We start from the raw sequence: 22276 nt of genomic DNA on the forward strand, positions 1-22276 counted from the left end.
TCTAAATGTAGAGAAAGTATTGTTGCATACCATAATAGGGGCAGCTGGGTATAACATGGAAACCAATCTCGTTGCTTAATGCAGATTCCCTGCTGTGGCCACATAACAGCACTATGTGAAAACTCTAATACCTTCAGGAGCCCATGGTCAAAAGAAGAATTATCATTATAATAACAAGGAAAATCTGAATTAAAGCCCTGTGATATGTTGTGTAAAAATAATATGTAGGGTTAACCAGCCACTGGTTCTGGATTCATATGAAACAGAATCAGTTTTTAAATAGAAAAGAGATTAGATGCTGGCACCAATGGCTGTTTTTTCTGTGCTTGACATGAAACCATATGCCACTTCCTGTTTCAGAATTATATGTTTAGAGGCTGTTTAAAGGAGATACTGTTAGGCTACATTTTGACCAAAGTTTGTTTGTTTCTTTAAGTATGTATTATGATTCATTATTATTATAGCTTCCAAGGGGTGCTGAACACTTCACAGACAAAAGAGCTGACCCCTGCCCCCAAAAGCTGGCAGTCTAACAGGCCCATATTCAGGTTTGGGTAATACCTTAATCCTTAAGAAGTGCCACTGATGGATCCCAGCAACGGGGCCAAGTGCTTAGTAGGGGTCTACTCATACTGAATAGCATCTTACGCTGGCATTAGTCACATTGGTTTCAGTAGGACTTGAGGAGGACGACTAGTAGGGTAATGCCATTAACTCATTTCACATACAGTGCAAGAAGAAATCCTTTGGGGGAGAGGGAACTGTTCTTTAAGATGCTTGGGTACTGTGATGACGAGGGCTATATAAGTACCTAGACAGACCGAACTTTTCTATGCACAAATGGAGGATTTGGATTAGCTGTAGTGATCTTGAATGAACACAGATGGCTGATAATATAACACATGCAGACTATAAAAAGTTGCTCTCTTTCTGCACCTCCTGATGATGCTAAGTGATGCCTAACAAAGAGGCACCCGGAGGTGTGTATAAAAAGGCAGCTTTATGGAGCCTGAAGTCAGGGCTCCATTAGTACTGAGCATTTTCTGCTCCTAATGGGAACCCTGCCTGATTGAAATCCTCTTCTCAAGAGCACACAGCAGAGCAGATGGCAAGCAGTGGAAACTGGAATGATCACTGGGACTTGCTTTGCAGCCAATGAGATCACAGAATATCCAAAAGGTGTAATTTGAGCAGGCAAAGTAATCACATTTAGGGGGTAATCTCCGTTTGGGGTAAAAAGAAAAGGAGTACTAGCGGCACCTTAGAGACTAACCAATTTATTTGAGCATAAGCTTTCGTGAGCTACAGCTCACTTCATTGTGTATATCTATTTTGGTCCATGTACCTAGATAAAGGGAAAAGTTGTGAGGGTCTCTTAAGAGCATTTAGGGTAACATTCCATGACACCAGAAAAGTTTTTTAGCCAGTCAAATGTTTCATTTGTTCATTTTTCACTTTCTATCATTTCTAACAGATATTACTGCAAAATAGATAGGTTCCAAAAATTAGAATCTGTTCATTACTGGAAAAGCTACAACATTTTCAAAGAATTATTTGAGCATCTCTCTTCACCTACTAAAGTGCATTTGTCTCTCTGATGAAACAGGGAATCTACTTAACCACTGGTTTCAGAGTAACAGCCATGTTAGTCTGTATCCGCAAAAAGAACAGGAGTACTTGTAGCACCTTAGAGACTAACCAATTTATTTACTTGTAGCACCTTAGAGACTAACCATCGGATGCATCCGATGAAGTGAGCTGTAGCTCACGAAAGCTTATGCTCAAATAAATTGGTTAGTCTCTAAGGTGCCACAAGTACTCCTGTTCTTTTTACTTAACCACTGTATAACAATTTGGACGGGAAGCGTTATGCATGCAGTTGAAGCTGCAGAGTTATGGTATGTGTAGCTTTCATCTGTCACAATTTGTCTTTTGAGGGCTGTGGAGGGGTGTCTTCTCCCTCCCAAATCACTTCCCCCCATTCCCCACTGCAGATGCAGTTGCTATGTTACCATCTAGTGTTCAGAACAATGCAGGGCATTTTGGACACACATGCGCACACAGGCACATACACACATCGTATTGTCAACCTCACACAGTTAAAAATTGTGGGTCAGGCATGAAAAAAAATCATGAAATGTTCAAAAATTATAAATTTTGATTTTTATTTAGCTCCTGGTTTTTGAGCTTTGGTGGGGAGGGGGGACAGCGTCACATTTTCAACCTTTTTCTCTGCAACCACAACTAGAAATTTATTTAACAACAACAACAAAAAGCTGAGATTCTCACAGATTCACATGACTCCAAGAGTTGGAGTATTGAGAAAAATACCAGCTATTGCAAGACTCATGAAAATCATGACAGTTGGCAACAATGAGAGTTGGCAATCATGAGAGTTGGCACAAACTGTGCTCCCTCTCATGGAGAATGTACATGGTTTGATATTCTCTTTATCTAAAATAAAGGCTGCTATGACTATGGCTTCTCTATGTATGTAGGGATGGTGAGTTGAATATTCAGGAGGGAGTTTTCCCAGGACACTTGCAGAAAGTACCATTAGGTTTTTAGGGACCAAGTTGTAAAGCCCATGTAATGGATAAAATGCACTTGTGGTTGCATGGGCACATCACTTTTCTGCATATGAAACTGCAGGAACATGCACTTCTGAATACTCTGAAAGTTTTTAGTGAGTCAAGTAGGTCAGAATTTATCACTCATTAGAGCTGGTCAGAAAACAGCGTAAGGGGTGATTCTGTGGAAAATGTTGACTTTTTGTCAAAAATCTTTGGTTTTCTGTTATTTTTTTTTTTAATGAAAACTTGACATTTCCCACAGGAAGCAGACGTTTTTTGCAAAACAAATTATTTAATCAAAAAACCCAATTTTCCATTAGAAATCAGATTTCTTGGAAAACTTTCAGCCAGCCCTACTGTTCACATCTCATTGGATCAACTGCACCCATGACAACCTAGCATCCCCTAGCACTTCGCTGGGGCCTTGCTTCAGTCATGAGTCAGAGTGTCATCTACTGAGCCATTAGTATTATTTTCTCAGTATCTTGAGTTTTCTGTGAAGGCCTTCTCTCTATTTAGCCCAATTTTTCTCATCTTGTTAGATCTGGAGTGTTTGCAGCCATAGGTGGTATGGCTGCAGATGGCAAGAACTGCACCTCTAAAAGAAGAATTTCCCAGCTTCTCACCAGATATGTAGTAATATGTACACTACAGAAAATAAGCTAGCTACCTATCATAAATATAATTATACAGCAGACATGAAGAGGAAGATAGTCATGAACAGTACATTTCTATACATTCAGAAATTTTGAGTACACATCTGGTATGTATGAACAGCAATCACACAAATAAGGAAGTTATTACAAGGGGGCTGAGGGGAACAGAGAGGATGTTGCAATCAACTGTGTTAAATGAATTTTTCAAACAACCACAGTTATGGCCCTCTAGGTCTGGGGAAGTGGTTTGTTTAAAGCACAAGGGAAGGATGAAGTGAGCCAAAGAATTTGGTTGCATCAAGATCTTGGTTAGTGAATATGATGAAAAGGTCGTTCATGAACCACTGCATTCCAAGTGCATGTGGATTTGTGGATAGCATTATCTGAAAGCTTCAGAAACAGCCTTTATGAAGTACAGTTCAATTAAGAAGTAAGGAACTGGCAAGGGAGAAGGTGGGTGTATAGATATAAACATCTATATTATGGGAATGATGTGTAAAGTTTTTCTCACTGTTGCATCAGAATTCTGTATGTTTGGACTTTTTGCTTGGAATATGCTGGTTTATTGTTATTTCAAGGGTCTGTTTGCTTCCCTTGGGTGTGTGTTTTGTGGGAGCTCTTTTGAAGCCGTCATTCCTTTTGGTTAGAAACGAAAAGATGATGTTGCCTGCCATTACTGACCAAGCAGAGGAAGTGCAAAGCAAACTGTTCCAATGTTAACTGCAATTAGCAACAGCTAATTTGAATAAACATACCAAAAGTTTGTCCAATGGAAAAGGATAAAGAGAATAGGGAAAGAGATTTTGGCTTATATTTTTGTAGCCATGCTGAGACTCAGCCTTTCCTATTGCAGGCAAAATTTCCATGCAAACCAGCCAGTAGTACTGTTAGCTACCTGACTTGCACCTAGAATTGAGTAGTTGCGGGCACAAGTATTTGGATTTGCATCTGCAAGTCAAATTTGGCCACTAAATAGTAATCATGCAAATTGAAACCAAAAAAGGAAGGCTACCCTTTCAGAATGTTTACCCTTTGCTTTGCAAGCTTCTAAGAAAGATACTACATACAACAGATATTAAAACAATGAATGGCTACCGCTCAGTGAGCACCATCCACTCTGTGCATTGAATGAGGCAGGGCTCTGGTGGAAAAAATAATGCATGACGATGTAATTAAAGACTGTCAGAATGCATAGCCACAAGAGGTCTGAATTCAGTTTGGCTAAGCAACCTTAATTCTAGTACTTCCTAACTTTTGATTCCCTAACTTGCAATCTTAACATTCTTTTAATGTAGTTTTTAAATATAATTCCATAGGTTTGTTTTTAAAAAAAAAAATCCAGAAATTCCATCACGTGAAACAAAATATTAACTCACACATGGGTTCTCAGCAGGGTTAGAACCTTGAAATCCACAGCACAGATCTCTGCTACTTGTTTTAAGCAAGTCACTGATAGCAGTAGTAGGTTGTCTTGCATTATGTTGGCCAGCCAGTACAGAGAGAGGAGGCTCACATTTTTGCCAGTGGGTTTCACTGCTATTTGCTGAGAGAAGAGAAATGATGAGATTCAGGAATGCTGGGTTCTACTCAGGTGTTGAAGGAGTTTGGTTACAATGTGTGCAGACCTTTCTGTCCCGTGCCTCCCCAAGTCTGATCTCTTCTGACCTTGATCCCTCAGATCACCTCCCCAGTCTTCTTGCTGCCCCACCTCAGTCCTGGCTCTGCCTTCTAATCAGATTGTTCTCTCCTTCTCCTAGCTGCCTTGGCACCAGCAAGGAGGAATATTGAAAATATTGTAGAGACGGTCTCTACTCTCAGCCCCTATGCCTTTCACCACAACAACCCCTGGGAGGAGCAACTGCAAGGAAAGTCCTGCTCTGTGTCTGTCGCCCTGGTATGGAGCATGATTAGTTACTCTGCGAGATGGCACATGCACAGTCCAGTCAGTAGATAGGCCTTGTGAGGGGATGGAGCATGCTCTGTACAGATGGAATCTTCAGAGAATTTGGCTGCTAAACTCTAACAAGTCTGTACTGAGATTTTTCAGGAGTTTATAATTTGATCAAATTTGCCCCCCCTCCCATCTCAAATCCCTGCTCCAAAGCATGGAGGTGCTAGTTATTCACAACAAAACAGCTATAGTTTTTTTTTAAACAATGTATTTTTCCTTAATCTCATTTTGAGAAATGGCTGAATCATTTTTCTGAAAAATTTGAAGAAATTGAGTCAGAGGCAGACATCTACAGTGGAAAATTTCAGCCCAAGTTTCGCAAAGTTTTAAGCTACTGAAAACAAGGTCTTATATTGGAAAATATCAGGCAATCTTAACTATTGACGTCACTGCTTCTACTGTGTTTATGTGTTTATTATGCCAAAAGGCATAGTGCCTTTTTTCTGTAGTTTTATGAGGTCCATTTCCAGACAGGTTTCAGAGTAACAGCCGTGTTAGTCTGTATTCACAAAAAGAAAAGGAGTACTTGAGCTGTAGCTCACGAAAGCTTATGCTCAAATAAATTGGTTAGTCTCTAAGGTGCCACAAGTACTCCCTTTCATTTCCAGACAGTAATTCTTTGCAGACACTCTGAAATTTAAATCTGTGTGTAAACTGAAGTCTTACACTGATTTACAAATGATTTATGAATGTCTAATGTATTGAACTGTAAATCTATGTAAATGCATAAAACTAAGAATTTAAATTATCTTACATAATGCATGCAAGCCGCTTAATCTTTCAGTATACTTCTAAATGTTAATACACCGCTGATGTTAACACTAATTTACTGAGCAGAGATTTACCTTGCTTTGTATATCACCTTAAACTGAGGATTTTGAAACAATTTCACATCTCAGATCTTCATGTAAACTGGAGAATTGCATCACATTATCACTGCAGCATGAGTTTCTAGACACTTTTTTCCACACAGTGGCATTGGTGATTTGAATACTTTGAAACACCCAGCTGCAACATCATATGATCTAATAAACTGTTAGTGGTCATCTTCTCTGTGAATAGGTGTGTACTGTAGACAGCTTCTCAAACAGTCCCCGCAGTCTCTGCCTTCTGGTGCTGTCTAGTATCCTAGGGTATATAACTTGATTGCACCAAGCATTTTTTTCTACCTCCATCTCGCTGTATAATCACATGGACAAGCCAGACCAGGGGGTGGCTGAGATAAAGTACATACAGTTATTGGTACATTCTGTTGCTTCCAGCTGCTCTGCTAACATTATTATAATGCATTTTTTCCCCTTTCAATGAATATTTTATCACTTGCTTCTGTCTAGATTTGGCAAGCATAAGTGAAAGAGGTGACTTCTTCTTGTCAGTCCGCAAAAAATACAGCGAGGGTGAGGAAAGGAAAAAAACATTTCTTAGGTTATTAGGGGGCCTCTTCGTTGACAGAACACACTGTACAGAGATTCCTGCTGCTGTTATCATTAAAAACTGATGAGAGTTTTATTGATGAAACATACACATGCTGTGGGATCCGGAATTTCACAGACTGACAGGAGAGTGGCAAGGGATCATATTATTTCATTACTAAAGCAGCAAGGCATTTGGGTGCTGGGTGGAATGGCAGGTGACTCCTTTTGACAGGAGAGAGGAGTATAAGAGCGTAGGCTATGCAGCACTATGCTGAAATCATTATTTGCCTTCAACATTACCAAATATTGGATACATAAATCTGTCAAAATCATATTTTCAGTGCCCTCCCCCTTACTGAAGATAGCGGCGGCTGATTCAGCTCTCACTTACACTGGCATAACTCCCTTTGCTTACTGATTAACTCCTGATTTACACCGGAGTAAGTGAGGTCAGGATCAAACCCCGCATGTGCAGTTGTTTAACATACCCAGGATTGTGTGCTGCTGGGCCTCTCATTCTATTCATTAGTTTTTGCAAAAAACTTCTTACTGCTGATGACGCCATATTTGTTGCTAAATCCATTGGCACCCAGTATGCTTTGCTGGCAGTGACAGAAGCTGTAGCCAATTGCCAGTCACTGACTCATCACAACAGGGACTTACTCCGCAGCAGTGCGTGGAGTAAGAGGACTGAAATTGGCGAGATAGGGAAAGAAGAGGAAGGGAAAGAATAATACATGTCTAATACTTTTCACCCAGAAGTGCTCCACAAACCGTGCATTACTATTACAATGAATATATACACAATGTACAGAGCACTTTATGGAGGTATGCTCCCTACAAAGGTCCATGCCTCTGAGATCTTACTACCCAAACAGCACAATGGTGTCAGGAAGGCACAGATTCTTGCTGGAGGTGGTATGGACCTGAACCAGCCAATGGGTGGCTCTAGAAGGCATGATGCCTTAAAAAAGAACAACGACTATCCAAGATCAATGGCTTGTGCAAGAATGGGAGGCACCAGGGCCTCATAAGGTCTTAGTCGCACACATAGCAAACTGCAAGGAATTCATGCAAGGAATAGAGAGCTGAATACAGCCCATGGAATTCCAGGGATTCTGGGTGTCTTTCTTATTGTAGGCATTTTGAGGGTGCCCATCTCTGCAGCTGCATCCATGCATTGCCAAATACAAGTTTAGACCATGCAGCTATCATTATTGGACTCTGAGCTGCTGGATTGTCAAATAGTCCACCCAGGGAAGTGGTGGATTGCTGAGTTATTTAAAACTGGACAAACTAGACTTCCAGGGATGATTCTGCTCCAGCCTGTTGGTGTGGGGTTAGGCTAGGTGATATATTGTAGTGGGCTAAGTCTTTTCTACTTTCCCATCTCTTATTCCTGTGAGAAGGGGATGTGATGCTTTGTGCAATTGTTTACTAACCAAGCTGTGAATGAGGAAAATAACTTGTTTAATTACATTCAGCAGGGCCAATAACTGCATAAAAACACAGTAATGATCTTAGGAAATGGTTTCTGGGAAATCATAGGGACCTCCTCCAAATTCCCGTGCTCATACTAATATCAGCCTGAAGGTACAGCTCTCAGCTCTAACAGTAAACAAACTACAGAAGAGGACAATGCAAGGGAAAGTAGGCACCAGGAACCAGAGAAGGCAAAGAAGATGAGAGAAAGGAAAGTGAAAAAGGAGACATGGAGAACAGGAAAGAGTTGGGGTCACTATAGAGCATTTTCAGTTGCCGATTTTCCATTTTTTTCTCATGTCCTTTGTGGTTTTTTTTTTTCCCTTTGGAAGCCACATCCCTTTTCCACTTGTGTGCTTATTTCACCAGATGTAGGATTTGCAGATGCCGGGCAATGCAGCCGTTTGGGGTTAGTCCTTTTTCTAGCTCTGGAGCCCATGGACCAAATTCCTCCCTAGTGTTGTTCCTCTGAGATAAGGGAATTCCACCATTGAGCAATATGTTCTCTTGGTTCTAATACTGAATGCTAGAGTGACAGGCCTTTGGTGGGTCTCATCCTAGTCTCCATTTCTATGTATCCCAAAATCAGGGCACAGTTAGGAACAAATGGCGGTCTCTAAAAGGGGCATGTTATATATGATGACTGAAAGGCACTGGTGGAATTGTAGGGGGAGTCAAGACTGGAACAGACTAGCATGGCAAGTTGGGACTGAGTTGCATTGACAGAGCGGTGTGAAGTACTGGGACTGGAACAGTGAGCTGGGAGAGGGGATGTAGCAGGAGCAGGGGAAATTGTGTCATTGTATCTACACTGAGCTGTTTACTGTGAGTTCTTTCAGCTAGGGCAAAGCAAAGGGGGAGAAAGAGAAGCACACACCAGAAAAAAGAATTAAAAAAAATTAGGAAGAGAAAAATTACAGGCATTTACTCTTTCAATCCCCCTTTCTTCATTTCATCCAAAGAATGCTGTTTAAGCACAGACTTCCTTTTTCTTACTGGAAAAATGAAGGAAACTTGGGTCTGTGGTTCACCTCAGACAAGTGACAGTGTAACAATGGCTCCTTCTATCTCACCAGACCTTCTCCCTCTGTGTATGCAGAGTCAGATCTGTTGATTTTGGTAACAAAAATAAGATTTTACTGCTTTTTACTTCTGTCAGGCCAGCAGAGCCACGGAGCAGCCTATTCTTGTTGTGCATCATAAACAGAATTGTTAACTACATTTCAATCAGCTCCACCTGTGCAAATCCTTCAGTGACATTGGGGTCGCACATATGTTTACGGAGAATAATTTGGTCTGCAGAACACTTTTATTGCAGAGTTACAAGATGGAAAAAACCCAGCTTCACTCTCATAGTCCAGGCTGAGTCTACAGCACGGGCAGCTGAAGAAAACAAAACAACAACATATCTTTATATGTACAATGAACACATTTGACCTGGAAATCATTGAGGCACTATATGCATGTTACCCCACATAGTCCTTTTTAGAGTAATTTTTCAGAGTAGGTCTGTAATTTAAAAAACACAGGAGCATATTTTCCTATCAATGGCCCATCTAGTCCAGTATCCTGTCCCCAATAACACTCAGTACCAGGTGATTCAAAGGAAGCTGTTTAACAATTATACACAAACATGACCCTGTGGATATTTCTACTTTATCCACAGACATTTAATGATTGGTGTACAGCCTGGAACATGAGACTTTCTAGCCTTCATACATTTCTATTCTAGCTAATATAGTGGATAGCCTTGTTATTCATGTGACTCTTGTTCTTTTTTGAATCTTACTACAGTAATCTCTTTTTCTTAATATCTTGTGGCAATGAGTTTCACAGGTTTATTATGCATTGTATGAAAAGTACATTCTAAAGAGATAAATTGTTTGAGGTTAATCTTTTTTAACACAAAAGAAATGAAAAGAAATGCCCATGAAAGGAAGATAGGTAAGAAGTGGAAAAAGAGAAATAATAGTCCATTTTCAATTATTTTTGCTTTAACTGATGGAGCAACAGGTTCATAGCTCCACTTAGGTGAAAACCCAGGTTTCCAGGTAATCCTCTTATCCTGTCCAGGGAGTAATTTCTGGTCAACATAAGAGCAAGCATTCCAAGAATAGCCCATAGTCCAGTGGTTAGGGCACTCACCTAGGATATGAGAGAGGCACTTTCAAGTCACACCCCTGTCTGATTTAGACAGAAACTTGAACATGTGTCTTCCACATCCCAGCTGAGTGCTGTTAGTTATTCTTGGGTCTTTTAACCACCATGAAAAATTTCAAAAGTTTTGTTTTGATCCACAATGAAACAAAAGGTCAAAAGTAAAAAAAAAATTTCTTAAAAAGAATTCTTGGATTCTGTCCTGAATGTGTTGTCCAGAAATTACACCCTGGACCCGAGGAAACCTTCCTGATTAATTTTTTTGTGGAAACATACATGTCTATGAAAAGTTGAGCATCTAAAAATCAAGGTAACATAACTAGTCACTTTTGAAAATCTTGACCAGAACATTTTATAAGATCAAAGAGGAAAAATAGGAGGGAGCTATTTTTGAGCAGGAAATGTGAGCAGAAGCCCGAAAGGTTTTCCAGTTTCTAGGCTTGGTCATCATGGCAGATAGTCCAGTAAACCTCGGATCTCTTGTCTGTCTTTCAGCTCCTTTGATGACCTGTCTGATGCTACAATGATTAATCTGGTCCAATGTAAAAGGAGCAAGATTTTTGTAGGTAGTGTAGAAACAATCTTTTTTTTTTAACTTTTCTTTGGGGATTGAGGCATTTGTGTGGTTTTTCCATTGTGATCTCAACTAATGACATTTTCCCAAACAAAGGCTTTTTATCCACTGTATTTCAAGCCAAAATTATGCTTGATAAAATAGTTTTTGTCTCAATTTCCCACTTGGTTTTCTTCAATACTTTTATATATGTTCCAGTTGAAGTGACGCAAAAAAAGACCTTTGCTCTACTTTACTACATTGTTTTCACCAACTTCTGTTGAACTGTGGTTTTATAATCACAGGGGGTGGTTTGCAAGTCTGGATTGAGTTGAGTTAGAACTAAATGTGCATGGGGGAGGGGGACTGGTAAAGCAGTTGGAGGTTTGGGGAAGAGGCGGTGTGATTTGCAGGTGAAGCTTGAGGTGTCATGTCAGATCTCAGTGGGTGTTGGATGTGGGCAGAACTGGAATAGCAGGGGAGTGGGTGGTGAAGTCAAGACAGAGGAGCATCAACAGAGCTCTGTGAGGAAGTTTGCACAGTGATGGCTTGCTGTATGCCTGCCTCACACCTGTGCTTAGTTCATCACTTTCATATACCACTACACTCACAAATATTCAGTTGAAAAGAAAATAAGGGAAAAGGAGGAAGCAAAAAACTTGCTAGAGTTCAGCCCTAACATTACGAGCCTCTATGTCCATGTAAGCAAAGTACCGCAAGTGTATTAATGGAGCTCAGAAGATGTCGTTGCTCTTGTCCAGGCTTAATATAAGTAAAGCTAGAAGGCCAGAACTATTAGAAAACATTAGGGTCTTCTCCACTCTGACAAACTGGTCCTGTGGCTAACACAAAATATTATTTCACAGAGATGTGTATCTTACATTTTAACAGAGGCTGTCTCAAAAACTGTCCACTTCAGTTAGTGATTAATGTCTCATTCCCTGATTTCTCTCCTCTTTACCCCTCCCCCCCCAACTATCCATCAATGCAATGTTCCCCCCCCCCCATACTCATTAAACCTCCTGCTCCCATGAACATGTGAGTCCCTCCACCCTGGGCCCAACACTTCTGACCCACAGTGTTGCCTCTTTGCAGCACCTTATGGAGATTCCCCAGTCTAGCTGCTGTTCCTCACAGTGGCAGTAATGGCAGACAAGAGTCTGGTGGTTTGTTCTGTCAGAGGTAGTGTGGCACGCGGATCATCCTCTGGTTGTGGGGTGGTGGTCATGTCTGGGACACCTGAGGACTGGTTGGAGAATGGAAGCTGGTGACAGATGATGTGGAAAAAGCTGAAGTACTCAATACTTTTTTTGCCTTGGTTTTCACAGACAAGGTCAGCTCCCAGACTGTTGCACTGGGCAACACAGCATGGGGACAAGGTGACCAGCCCACAGTGATGAAAGAACAGGTTAAGGACTATTTAGAAAAGCTGGACATGCACAAGTCCATGGGGCAGGATGCAATGCATCTGAGGGTGCTGAGGGAGTTGGCTGATGTGACTGCAGAGCCATTGGCCATTATCTTTGAAAACTCATGGCGATTGCGGGAGATCCCAGATGACTGGAAAAAGGCAAATATAGTGTCCATCTTTAAAATAGGGAAGAAGGAGAATCTGGGAAACTACAGACTGGTCAGCGTCACCTCAGTCCCCGGAAAAATCATGGAGAAGGTCCTCAAGGAATCTATTTTGAAGCACTTGGAGGAGAGGAAGGTGATCAGGAATAGTCAGCATGGATTCACCAAGGGCAAATCATGCCTGACCAACCTGATTGCCTTCTATGATTAGATAACTGGCTCTGTGGATATGGGAAAAGCAGTGGACATGATATACCTTGACTTTAGCAAAGCCTTTGATATGGTCTCCCACAGTATTCTTACCAGCACGTTAAAGAAGTATGGATTGGATCAATGGACTATAAGGTGGATAGAAGGTTGGCTAGATTGTCAGGCTCAATGGATAGTGATCAGTGGCTCTATGTCTAGCTGGCAGCCGGTATCAAGTGGAGTGCCCCAGGGGTCGGTCCTGGGGCCGGTTTTGTTCAACACCTTTATCAATGGTCTGGATGATGGGATTAATTGCACCCTCAGCAAGTTTGCGGATGACACTGAGCTGGGGGGAGAGGTAGATACCCTGGAGGGGTAGAGATAGGGTCCAGTGTGACCTAGACAAATTGAAAGATTGGGCCAAAAGAAATCTGATGAGGTTCAATAATACAAGTGCAGAGTCCTGCACTTAGGACGGAAGAATCCCATGCACTGCTACAGACTGGGGACCGACTGGCTAAGCAGCAGTTCTGCAGAAAAGGACCTGAGGATTACAGTGGATGGGATGCTGGATATGAGTCAACAGTGTGCCCTTGTTGCCAAGAAGGCTAATGGCATATTGGCCTGCATTAGTAGGAACATTGCCAGCAGATGGAGGGAAGTGATTATTCCCCTCTATTCGGCACTGGTGAAGCCACATCTGGAGTATTTCATCCCGTTTTGGGCCCCCCACTACAGAAAGGATGTGGACAAATTGGAGAGAGTCCAGTGGAGGGCAACGAAAATTATTTGGGGACTGGGGCACAAGACTTATGAGGAGAGGCTGAGGGAAATGGGCTTATTTAGTCTGCAGAAGAGTGAGCGGGGATTTGATAGCAGCCTTCAACTACTGAAGGGGGGCTCCAAAGAGGATGGAGCTCGGCTGTTCTCAGTGGTGGCAGATGACAGAACAAGGAACAATGGTTTCAAGTTGCAGTGGGGGAGGTCTAGGTTGGGTATTAGGAAAAAAATATTTCACTAGGAGGGTGGTGAAGCACTGGAATGGGTTACCTAGGGAGGTGGTGGAAACTCCATCCTTAGAGTTTTTTAAGGCCCAGCTTGACAAAGCCCTGGCTAGGATGATTTAGTTGGGGTTGGTCCTGCTTTGGACAGGGGGGTTGACTAGATGACCTCCTGGGGTCTCTTCCAAGCCTAATCTATGATTCTGTGATTTTGGTTTCTCAATGGGTAGAAATCCTTGCAGTCTAGCTGGGGTCTCCCCTACCTGGGGTCTCCCCTAACTGGTGTGAGGATAAGTGGGACTCAAAGTTCCTCCCAGTACTGCCTCTTCAAATGCTGGACTGGAGTTGGGAAGATGGATACTGGCTGAGGGAACAGCAGCTGCAGGACTCCTACTCAATACCTCCGCAGCTTGCCCTTCTCTCTCCTCCTCCTCCTTCTGAAATGAATATGGGTGTGTATGTGTGTTGCCTGCATAAGTACCATCCAAGTGCATCCCCTCAAACACTCTTAACAGCTCTCTTCGGTGGGCAGGAGAAGAGTTTTCCTGCAAAAGCAGCTGCACTACTAACAGGCACAACCATTGGGCAACAGCTGCCTGAATGACCAACAGTTAGCTGGACCCAAGGCTCAGATCTGGTTAAAAATGTTAAAAAGCAGAGCCAGCCTTGGACAGGTCTAAACATATATTATTGTTCTCACTTACCCTCTAATATAATCAATTCCTGTCCTGCAGGATCACATCCCTATATGCAGAGATGGCCTCAGGACTGTGGGGAATACTAGTAAGATGATTCTCTGGGTTACACTTCAAACATGACTTACTCATTTTATATGAAAGTGAGTGTGTTTGTGTGGATCTTCAGATACACCTCGTCTCTTGCTGCAGAATGAGAGCCAAGCTGATTGTTGCTTTCAGCTCCAGTGATCTATTTAGATCTGTGTGTTTTCAAAGCTATTCTTTGCAAAGAAGAGGCCTAGAGACTTATTGCCTCCAAATGAAAGTGGATATTCTCCTTCCTAAGTCCCAGAATTGAACAGGGAGGCTTGCACAAGCCCTCGCAGGACCTCTCTGTCTCATCATTGATTTATCATCTCGTAGTAAAACACATCTGCTGTGCTTTATCTCGTCAGTGGTGACCTCTGATCACAGGGTCTGTGTTTGTGGCAGGCAGGCTGAACTATACTTGTGAACTTGTGATTACAGAGCCATTGGCCATTATCTTTGAAAACTCATGGCGATCCGGGGAAGTCCCGGATGACTGGAAAAAGGTTAATGTAGTGCCCATCTTTAAAAAAGGGAAGAACAAGGATCCTGGAAACTATAGGCCAGTCAGCCTCACCTCAGTGGTTTGAGCATTGGCCTACTAAACCCAGAGTTGAGAGTTCAATCCTTGAGGGGGCCATTTAGGGATCTGGGGCAAAAATTGGGGTTTGGTCCTGCTTTGAGCAGAGGGTTGAACTAGATGACCTCCTGAGGTCTCTTCCAACCCTATGATTCTATGATCTATGATCTCTATGATCTATGACCTCAGTCCCTGGAAAAATCATGGAGAAGGTCCTCAAGGAATCAATTCTGAAGCACTTAGAGGAGAGGAAAGTGATCAGGAACAGTCAGCATGGATTCACCAAGAGCAAGTCATGCCTGACTAATCTAATTGCCTTCTATGACAAGATAACTGGCTCTGTGGATGAGGGGAAAGCAGTGGACGTGTTGGTCCTTGACTTTAGCAAAGCTTTTGACACGGTCTCCCACAGTATTCTTGCCAGCAAGTTAAAGAAGTATGGGCTGGATGAATGGACGATAAGGTGGATAGAAAGTTGGCTAGATTGTCGGGCTCAACGAGTAGTGATCAATGGCTCCAATCAGTGTCTAGCTGGCAGCCGGTATCAAGTGGAGTGCCCCAAGGATTGGTCCTTGGGCCGGTTTTGTTCAATATCTTCATTAATGATCTGGAGGATGGTGTGGATGGCACCCTCAGCAAGTTTTCAGATGACACTAAACTGGGAGGAGAGATAGATATGCTGGCGGGTAGGGATAGGATACAGAGGGCCCTAGACAAATTAGAGGATTGGGCGAAAAGAAATCTGATGAGGTTCAACAAGGACAAGTGCAGAGTTCTGCACTTAGGACGGAAGAATCCCATGCACCGCTACAGACTAGGGACCAGTTCTGCAGAAAAGGACTTAGGGGTTACAGTGGACGAGAAGCTGGATATGAGTCAACAGTGTGCCCTTGTTGCCAAGAACGCCAATGGCATTTTGGGATGTATAAGTAGGGGCACTGCCAGCAGACCGAGGGACGTGATCGTTCCCCTCTATTCGACATTGATGAGGCCTCATCTGGAGTACTGTGTCTACTTTTGGGCCCCACACTACAAGAAAGATGTGGGAAAATTGGAAAGTGTCCAGCGGAGGGCAACAAAAATGATTAGGGGACTGGAACACACGACTTATGAGGAGAGGCTGAGGGAACTGGGATTGTTTAGTCTGCGGAAAAGAAGAATGAGGGGGGATTGGATAGCTGCTTTCAACTACCTGAAAGGGAGTTCCAAAGAGGATGGATCTAGACTGTTCTCAGTGGTAGCTGATGACAGAACAAGGAGTAATGGTCTCAAGTTACAGTGGAGGAGATTTAGGTTGGATATTAGGAAAAACTTTTTCACTAGTAGGGTGGTGAAACACTGGAATGTGTTACCTAGGGAGGTGGTGGAATCTCCTTCCTTAAAAGTTTTTAAGGTCAGGCTTGACAAAGCCCTGGTTGGGATGATTTAGTTGGGGATTGGTCCTGCTTTGAGCAAGGGATTGGACTAGATGACCTCCTGAGGTCCCTTCCAACCCTGATATTCTATGATTCTATAAAAAAAATAACTAACAGGAATTTGTTGTACTGACAATGGAATATCTCATGGTCCAGTCACAATTAATTCTCCTCTCAAGAGCAGTGTGTGCTGGGGGTTGGGGGAAACATAATTTTGCCATGTCATTGTTCATGATCTGATCTGGTGGAATAAAAATGGTCATACAAACCAGAGTTGAAAAGGGTCCATTAGGATTTGATGCCCAAAGCTATGGGGATGGGTGCATGAGAGGGAGAAAGGTCATTTATTTTCCTTCCCATCTATCAGTTCCCTTTTAACAACAGAACAACCACCACTTCCCTTTGTATATTATATTCCACACTCTCAGGGGTCGGGGCAGAGCATGCTGGGGCAAGGGGGGCTCTGGCTTGCTTGGCCCCTGTCCCTGGCAGCCGAGCCCAGGCAGGGAGTGGGCCGCTGCTGCCTCCCAGGAAGGCTCTCTCAGGCAGAAGCAGCTCTGTCCTGCTCCCGGCCCAGCTACCAGGGAGAGCAGACAACCATGCTTGGGGGGAGGCACAGGGAGAGAAGGACAGTGCATTCCCCATTGCCCCCCACAGGTAACATGGGGCAGGAGAGCACGGCAGCCCAGGCAGGGTGGGAGGAGTCACTGGGCAGAGGAGGCACATGGGTGGTCATGTTTCCTCCCTTTTAGATTGTGCCCATTGAGTGTTGGGAGGCACAAGTCATCTATGCTTCTTTTATCTCAATATTTCTATTTCCACTGTATCCAGTATGTCTCAATATGTCTCACACCACCATAAACAATTTCTCTTCCTCCTAGGTGCCGACATTCTTCAAAAGCCTGTAGGGAATGATAGTGCCTCACTAGATACAGCCATTGGCAGGACGGGAAGGGGATGTATTAGGTGATCCAATAGGTCTCTTCCATTTGTAATCGCTATGGTTCTGAGATAATACCCTTTGGAGATGTTCACATGGAAGAGTGACTGACTGTATCTTAGCAGGTCTCTCTGTGGATTGGCTGCTTTTTCCACCAGGCAGGGTCAGAGCTGAGACCCTGGACTTGAGAAAACGTCAGGGCATGGCCAACATGAACAGAGCAACCAGGCTGAGCTCCTTTTCCTGGGTCACAAAATAATTTACTCTTACAAACCATTCTTTCAGCAATTAACTATAAATTGACGCTTTCATAGATTTGGAGGCCTTTCAACCTGTTTTGTTATCATAGGAAAAATATACATTAAAGTGAAAGAAAAAATTCCATGGAAAAATCAACAGACTTCATTGTGAGGGATGCATTGAATTGGATGCTTTATTTTGAGGTGTTATAAAACTGCCCAGTAGCTGTGTTTGCAACCTCCACCCTCTCCTGCCCTACACCTCTCACTGTTGGAGTTCTTCTCAGTTTCCCCCCCCTCATCCTCTTGGGGTTTTCCTCCCCACCATTCTGCTATATGCCATTCCCATTGGAGACTTATTACCCAGTCTATGATGAGTCCCCACCTGCCTTGGGTAACTTCCCTCCCAGTTCAGAGCCAGTCCTTTCCCTTTCTTACCATTACCTTCCTTCCTGCTGCTTCTGTCTGTAGAATACCATACATTTCCCATATCACTGCTGACTCCCTTTCTGATCCATTGGCACCACCTGGTGCCATTCCCAACCCTCCTTCTCCTACTGCTCCATCCCTGTGCTCTCTTCCTTCCCCTTTTGACAATATCTACCTGTGACCCTCCCCAATTACTATTCGCTTTTTTGGGTGTCAGTGGATGCAAATCCATTGATTGCACAAGGTCTGAATGTAGCTCCTACAGCCATCACTTCTTCTATACAAAGAATACTCACAGATCACATTAGCTTTTCCTCAGGCAGCATTCTGCATAAATTCCACCCCTTCCAAGTGCACTGTGGGAAGAAGGGATGCGGTTAAGGCTGATGTATGAGTCTGGCTGGAATAAATTTCCTGGTGATAATTAATTCTTGTTACCGAATTTCATTTACCTCTTCTCTCTCCTCCCCCAATGAAGAGCTGCTGCACCAATTGAGCTTATTAAAATGTGAAGTGACAAACTCAGCTGCGAGAAGAGAACCTTGGTGGAGGGGAAGGAATGACCTTTCATTTCCTCCCTTTAAAAAACAAAAACAAAACAAAACTCTAGACATTTTTCTACTGAAGTGGGAAAAGAGAAAAAAGAACAAAAGAAAAGGAATCCAGTCTTCTTGGGGAACAATTAATAAGAATATGCAAACCCGCTGGGAGAAACCACCCCCCACCAAGGCAGCTTTATGGAAATATAAATTTAGTTTGCTGCTACTAAATTTTCCTATCGAGCTCTGATTATTCTCAAGTGTCTCTCTCCTCCCCGTCTCTTTCATGCGGGACAAGAAGATTGCCTCTTATTGCTTTATGCACAGTTAGGCTTAGGGTTAAAACCCCTGCATTCGATAAATTAGCATTACTCACTGGCCTCGTATCCTTCCTGATATGCTGGTTCTAGGCTCCCCATACAACTGTGCTTCTGAAGCTCAGTCCTATTCCTGTCCTGGGCTGCACATGCATCTAAGTCACCGGAGCTCAATGCTGACCTCCAGCACATGACACTATTCTAGGGCTGGGTAGCCCCTCAGTTTTGATGTGTAAAATGCTAATGTTAAAAACAAGCCCCATTCTGGCTTCAGTGCACAACACAAGCAGAAAGCTGTCTTAACAGGCTACCTGAGGATTCCCCTTATGTAAAGAAATCCAAAGGGACATATGGTGGCGTAGTGACTCATATGCCACTCCATGCCCAGCCCCAAGCCTAGCAGGCATAGTTGGAGAAAAGGAGATGAGTCTGGAAAATAGTTAGGTTAGATCCTGAATCAGGGAGGCACACAGATGGCCAAGAGCCACCTTTGGACCCCTTTCTATGATTCTATGCCAAGCATAGCTCTCCCAGACTACAAAACCTGTCACAAGAGTTTTACAACATCAAACCTCCAGTTCCCACCCTGGTTTTCACCTGTTGGGTCAGATCTTCAGGTGGTGAAGAGCCACATGAGTCCATTGAGCTACATTGCTTTACATCAGCTAAGGAACTGATCCAATATCTTTAACCCAAATTTGTCAAAACAACATATCATCCAAATTTACTTAATACCCTCCCTAAAGTTTCTCTGTCTCCTGGAATTAAAAAACCCCTGCATCTGGTTTCCAGCAGAAATTTATATTTACAGCATTTATTTTTTTCTCCCTTTGGCATCAACCCACTCCTATGCCATCATTACATTTCCTCTTTTATTCTTCTGTGCATGGATGTGCTGCCATTGTCTGGCTGCAATATGCTAACACTGGTGGGCTGTGCAGTTCTGGCTGGGACAGTGGGCTGTCAGCCGAGAGTTAGCTGAGAAACACAGAATCCTTTCCAATATTCTCCCAACTAGGGAGAGGTCGCTGGGAACAAAGCAAAAATACAGCAAGAAATTCCTTTGTGGAGTTCTGAGGCTTTTATTTTTGTGTGCCAAGATTTGGAGCTGGTGAAAGGAGCCAGCCTGACAATCCTGGAGACTTTTGTCCTTGGTGTGTGTGGGTGTAAATTTAAAGATAAAGGCCCAATAGGGCATATGAACCCCTCACCTTGCAGTGAAAGTTCAGCTCTCAATTCCTGTGAACCCCAAATGTTTCAGGATAAGCCTTTTGTGTAACTCAGGAAATACATAATAAACTGGCTAGCATGTACGATTGCCACTGCCCTCCGCGGAACGGAATCAGAACTGCTCAGCTGTGTATCATAGGCCCGGGCCCTCTGTTGCTAACAACTGAAATGTAATCTCCTTTGAGTAAAAAGGGAATAGGTCTGTCTGTGGTCTGAGAGTGGAAGCATCTGAATGCTGTCCCTTTTCTCACCATGTAGCTCTCAGCAGCTCTGGTGGGTGGTCAAATTAATAAATGATCTGTCAAATGTAGCCCTTGCTGCCTGTGAAGCAGTACACCCAGACTTTGATTTCATTGCTTCATAAACACTTGATGTGGAAAAAATATCAGCTGATGGTTTGAACTGTTGACGGTGACCAATAATGATTTGTGGTGTCTAGTTGTAAGTCTCTGGTGGCTTCCTTTTTCAAGGTGCTGTATGTTTGTGGCTCCCTCTGACCTTGGAAACTGAGGTTACTTAAAAAGAAAAGGAGTACTTGTGGCACCTTAGAGACTAACCAATTTATTTGAGCATGAGCTTTCGTGAGCTACAGCTCACTTCATCAGTGAAGTGATGAAGTGAGCTGTAGCTCACGAAAGCTCATGCTCAAATAAATTGGTTAGTCTCTAAGGTGCCACAAGTACTCCTTTTCTTTTTGCGAATACAGACTAACACGGCTGTTCCTCTGAAACCTGAGGTTACTTAGTGGCTCTGAATGTCAACCCAGTGGTATCTTACTTCTCCCAGACTGGGTGAGTGAAACTTTTTAAACAGAATAACAAACCAATGACAAATTATTGTTAGCTTTCTGGCAACCCCGAAGGGCACCAATCAGGGCTCCATTGTGCTAGGTGCTGTACAAACACAGAACAAAAACCAGTTCCTGCCCCAAGAGCTCACAATCAGAGTATTATATGTTGCTAATTTATGCGTGAACCCTTTTTAACTGGCATATTGTGCTCTTCCAAAGAGCAGCCACCCCCAAAATGCATGCCCCCCAAATCTTATGAATTCAAATGTTCACAAATAGGGGAATTTAAGGGACATGTACATGGCTGAATAAAACAGCTATTCAAGAATCAAATGCAAAAACTGTGCAGGACTTAGCCAGCTCCAGTGCGGGACTAAAAAGGGAAATAAAGAGCCAAACTCATACCGGTGCACTTTGAGTTCTGCGCTGGAATCTTCCTTCTGTGCTTCGAGCGGAAGGTCCCAGAGCCAAGGAGCAGAGGAGAAAGGCATGTGAGGGCGCTAGAGGCAACTGGACAATCATATATTCAAAAAAGACTAAAATAAAGAAATAAGAAACATTTCACCATGATTTGAAAAATACCCACTCCTGGCAAGAAAAGTCTCATTCTGTTGTAAAACTGAAGTTTAACCAACCTTGCAAACCTTTAGCAGATCCACAGCTTGATGGTATTTGAGCATCAGATGGGAATGGGATCATTAGCAGCGAATAGGCTCGTCATGTGGATGTGGCTATACGCACACTACATTTGTTTTGCTTTCAGCACATGCTGAAAACGGGATGGCTCCAGAGCTGAAAGGATGTCCAGCCTCCCAAGCAACAGAGAGCTGAGTAGGTCAACAATATTTCATTGGTTCTGTGTAACCAGCCCCAGCAGATTTCTAAGGCACATTAATAATCAGAAAAGTGCTGAGCTCCTAGTTATGTTGACAAAGATGCAATTTGTTCCAACCAAACTCCAGTTTGTACAAGCTTCCCTGTGTACAAAGCTGGGCTCTAATTATAGATAAAAAGCAGCTCCTCTCTGGCTTTAATGCCACAGCTGAATTTATGTTTGGGAGTTCTTGCTAACCCCTATTTCACAAATACTAAGCAAGATATAGAGCACACCAGCCAGAGGTCTCTGTCAATATTGTATAACAATGAGGCATGGCCATGTATATAAACAGACCCCAGGGGCAGCTAGTTATGCACATGCATACAGCCCAGGAAATAGAACTGATCCCACCCTTCAGCTCCAAATCTGATGAGCTAAAATTGATGTACTACTAAAAGAAACCAATAAACTAGGGGGTTGAAAAGTGTTTCCTAAGAGCCAAAAATGCCTTCTAAGGTCACAAATTGTAACCCATAGCTACTCCATTCTGGAAACTCCCAGATAAGCAAAGCTGATCAACTCCAGCCAGTTAATGCAGGTGAACTCAAGCAACAAACAATTTTTATTTATTATATGAAAAAAATGTCTTCAAATGTTAGGGGAG

The 22276-nt window shown here is 42.9% G+C and overlaps 1 long non-coding RNA gene across 1 annotated transcript; it reads right to left on the bottom strand.

Annotated features, from left to right (window-relative positions):
• Positions 1–9367: 9367 nt before the first annotated feature.
• On the bottom strand, positions 9368–21568 carry LOC142072360 (uncharacterized). Its single transcript, XR_012668757.1, has 5 exons — positions 21431–21568; positions 21201–21331; positions 18372–18497; positions 18216–18275; positions 9368–9460 (listed from the first exon to the last, which is right to left on the bottom strand). It is a non-coding gene; the product is annotated as an uncharacterized LOC142072360 (long non-coding RNA).
• Between the last annotated feature and the right edge of the window lie 708 nt (positions 21569–22276).

Source organism: Caretta caretta, chromosome 6, assembly GCF_965140235.1.
Source record: "Caretta caretta isolate rCarCar2 chromosome 6, rCarCar1.hap1, whole genome shotgun sequence".
NCBI classification, from domain to species: domain Eukaryota; kingdom Metazoa; phylum Chordata; order Testudines; family Cheloniidae; genus Caretta; species Caretta caretta.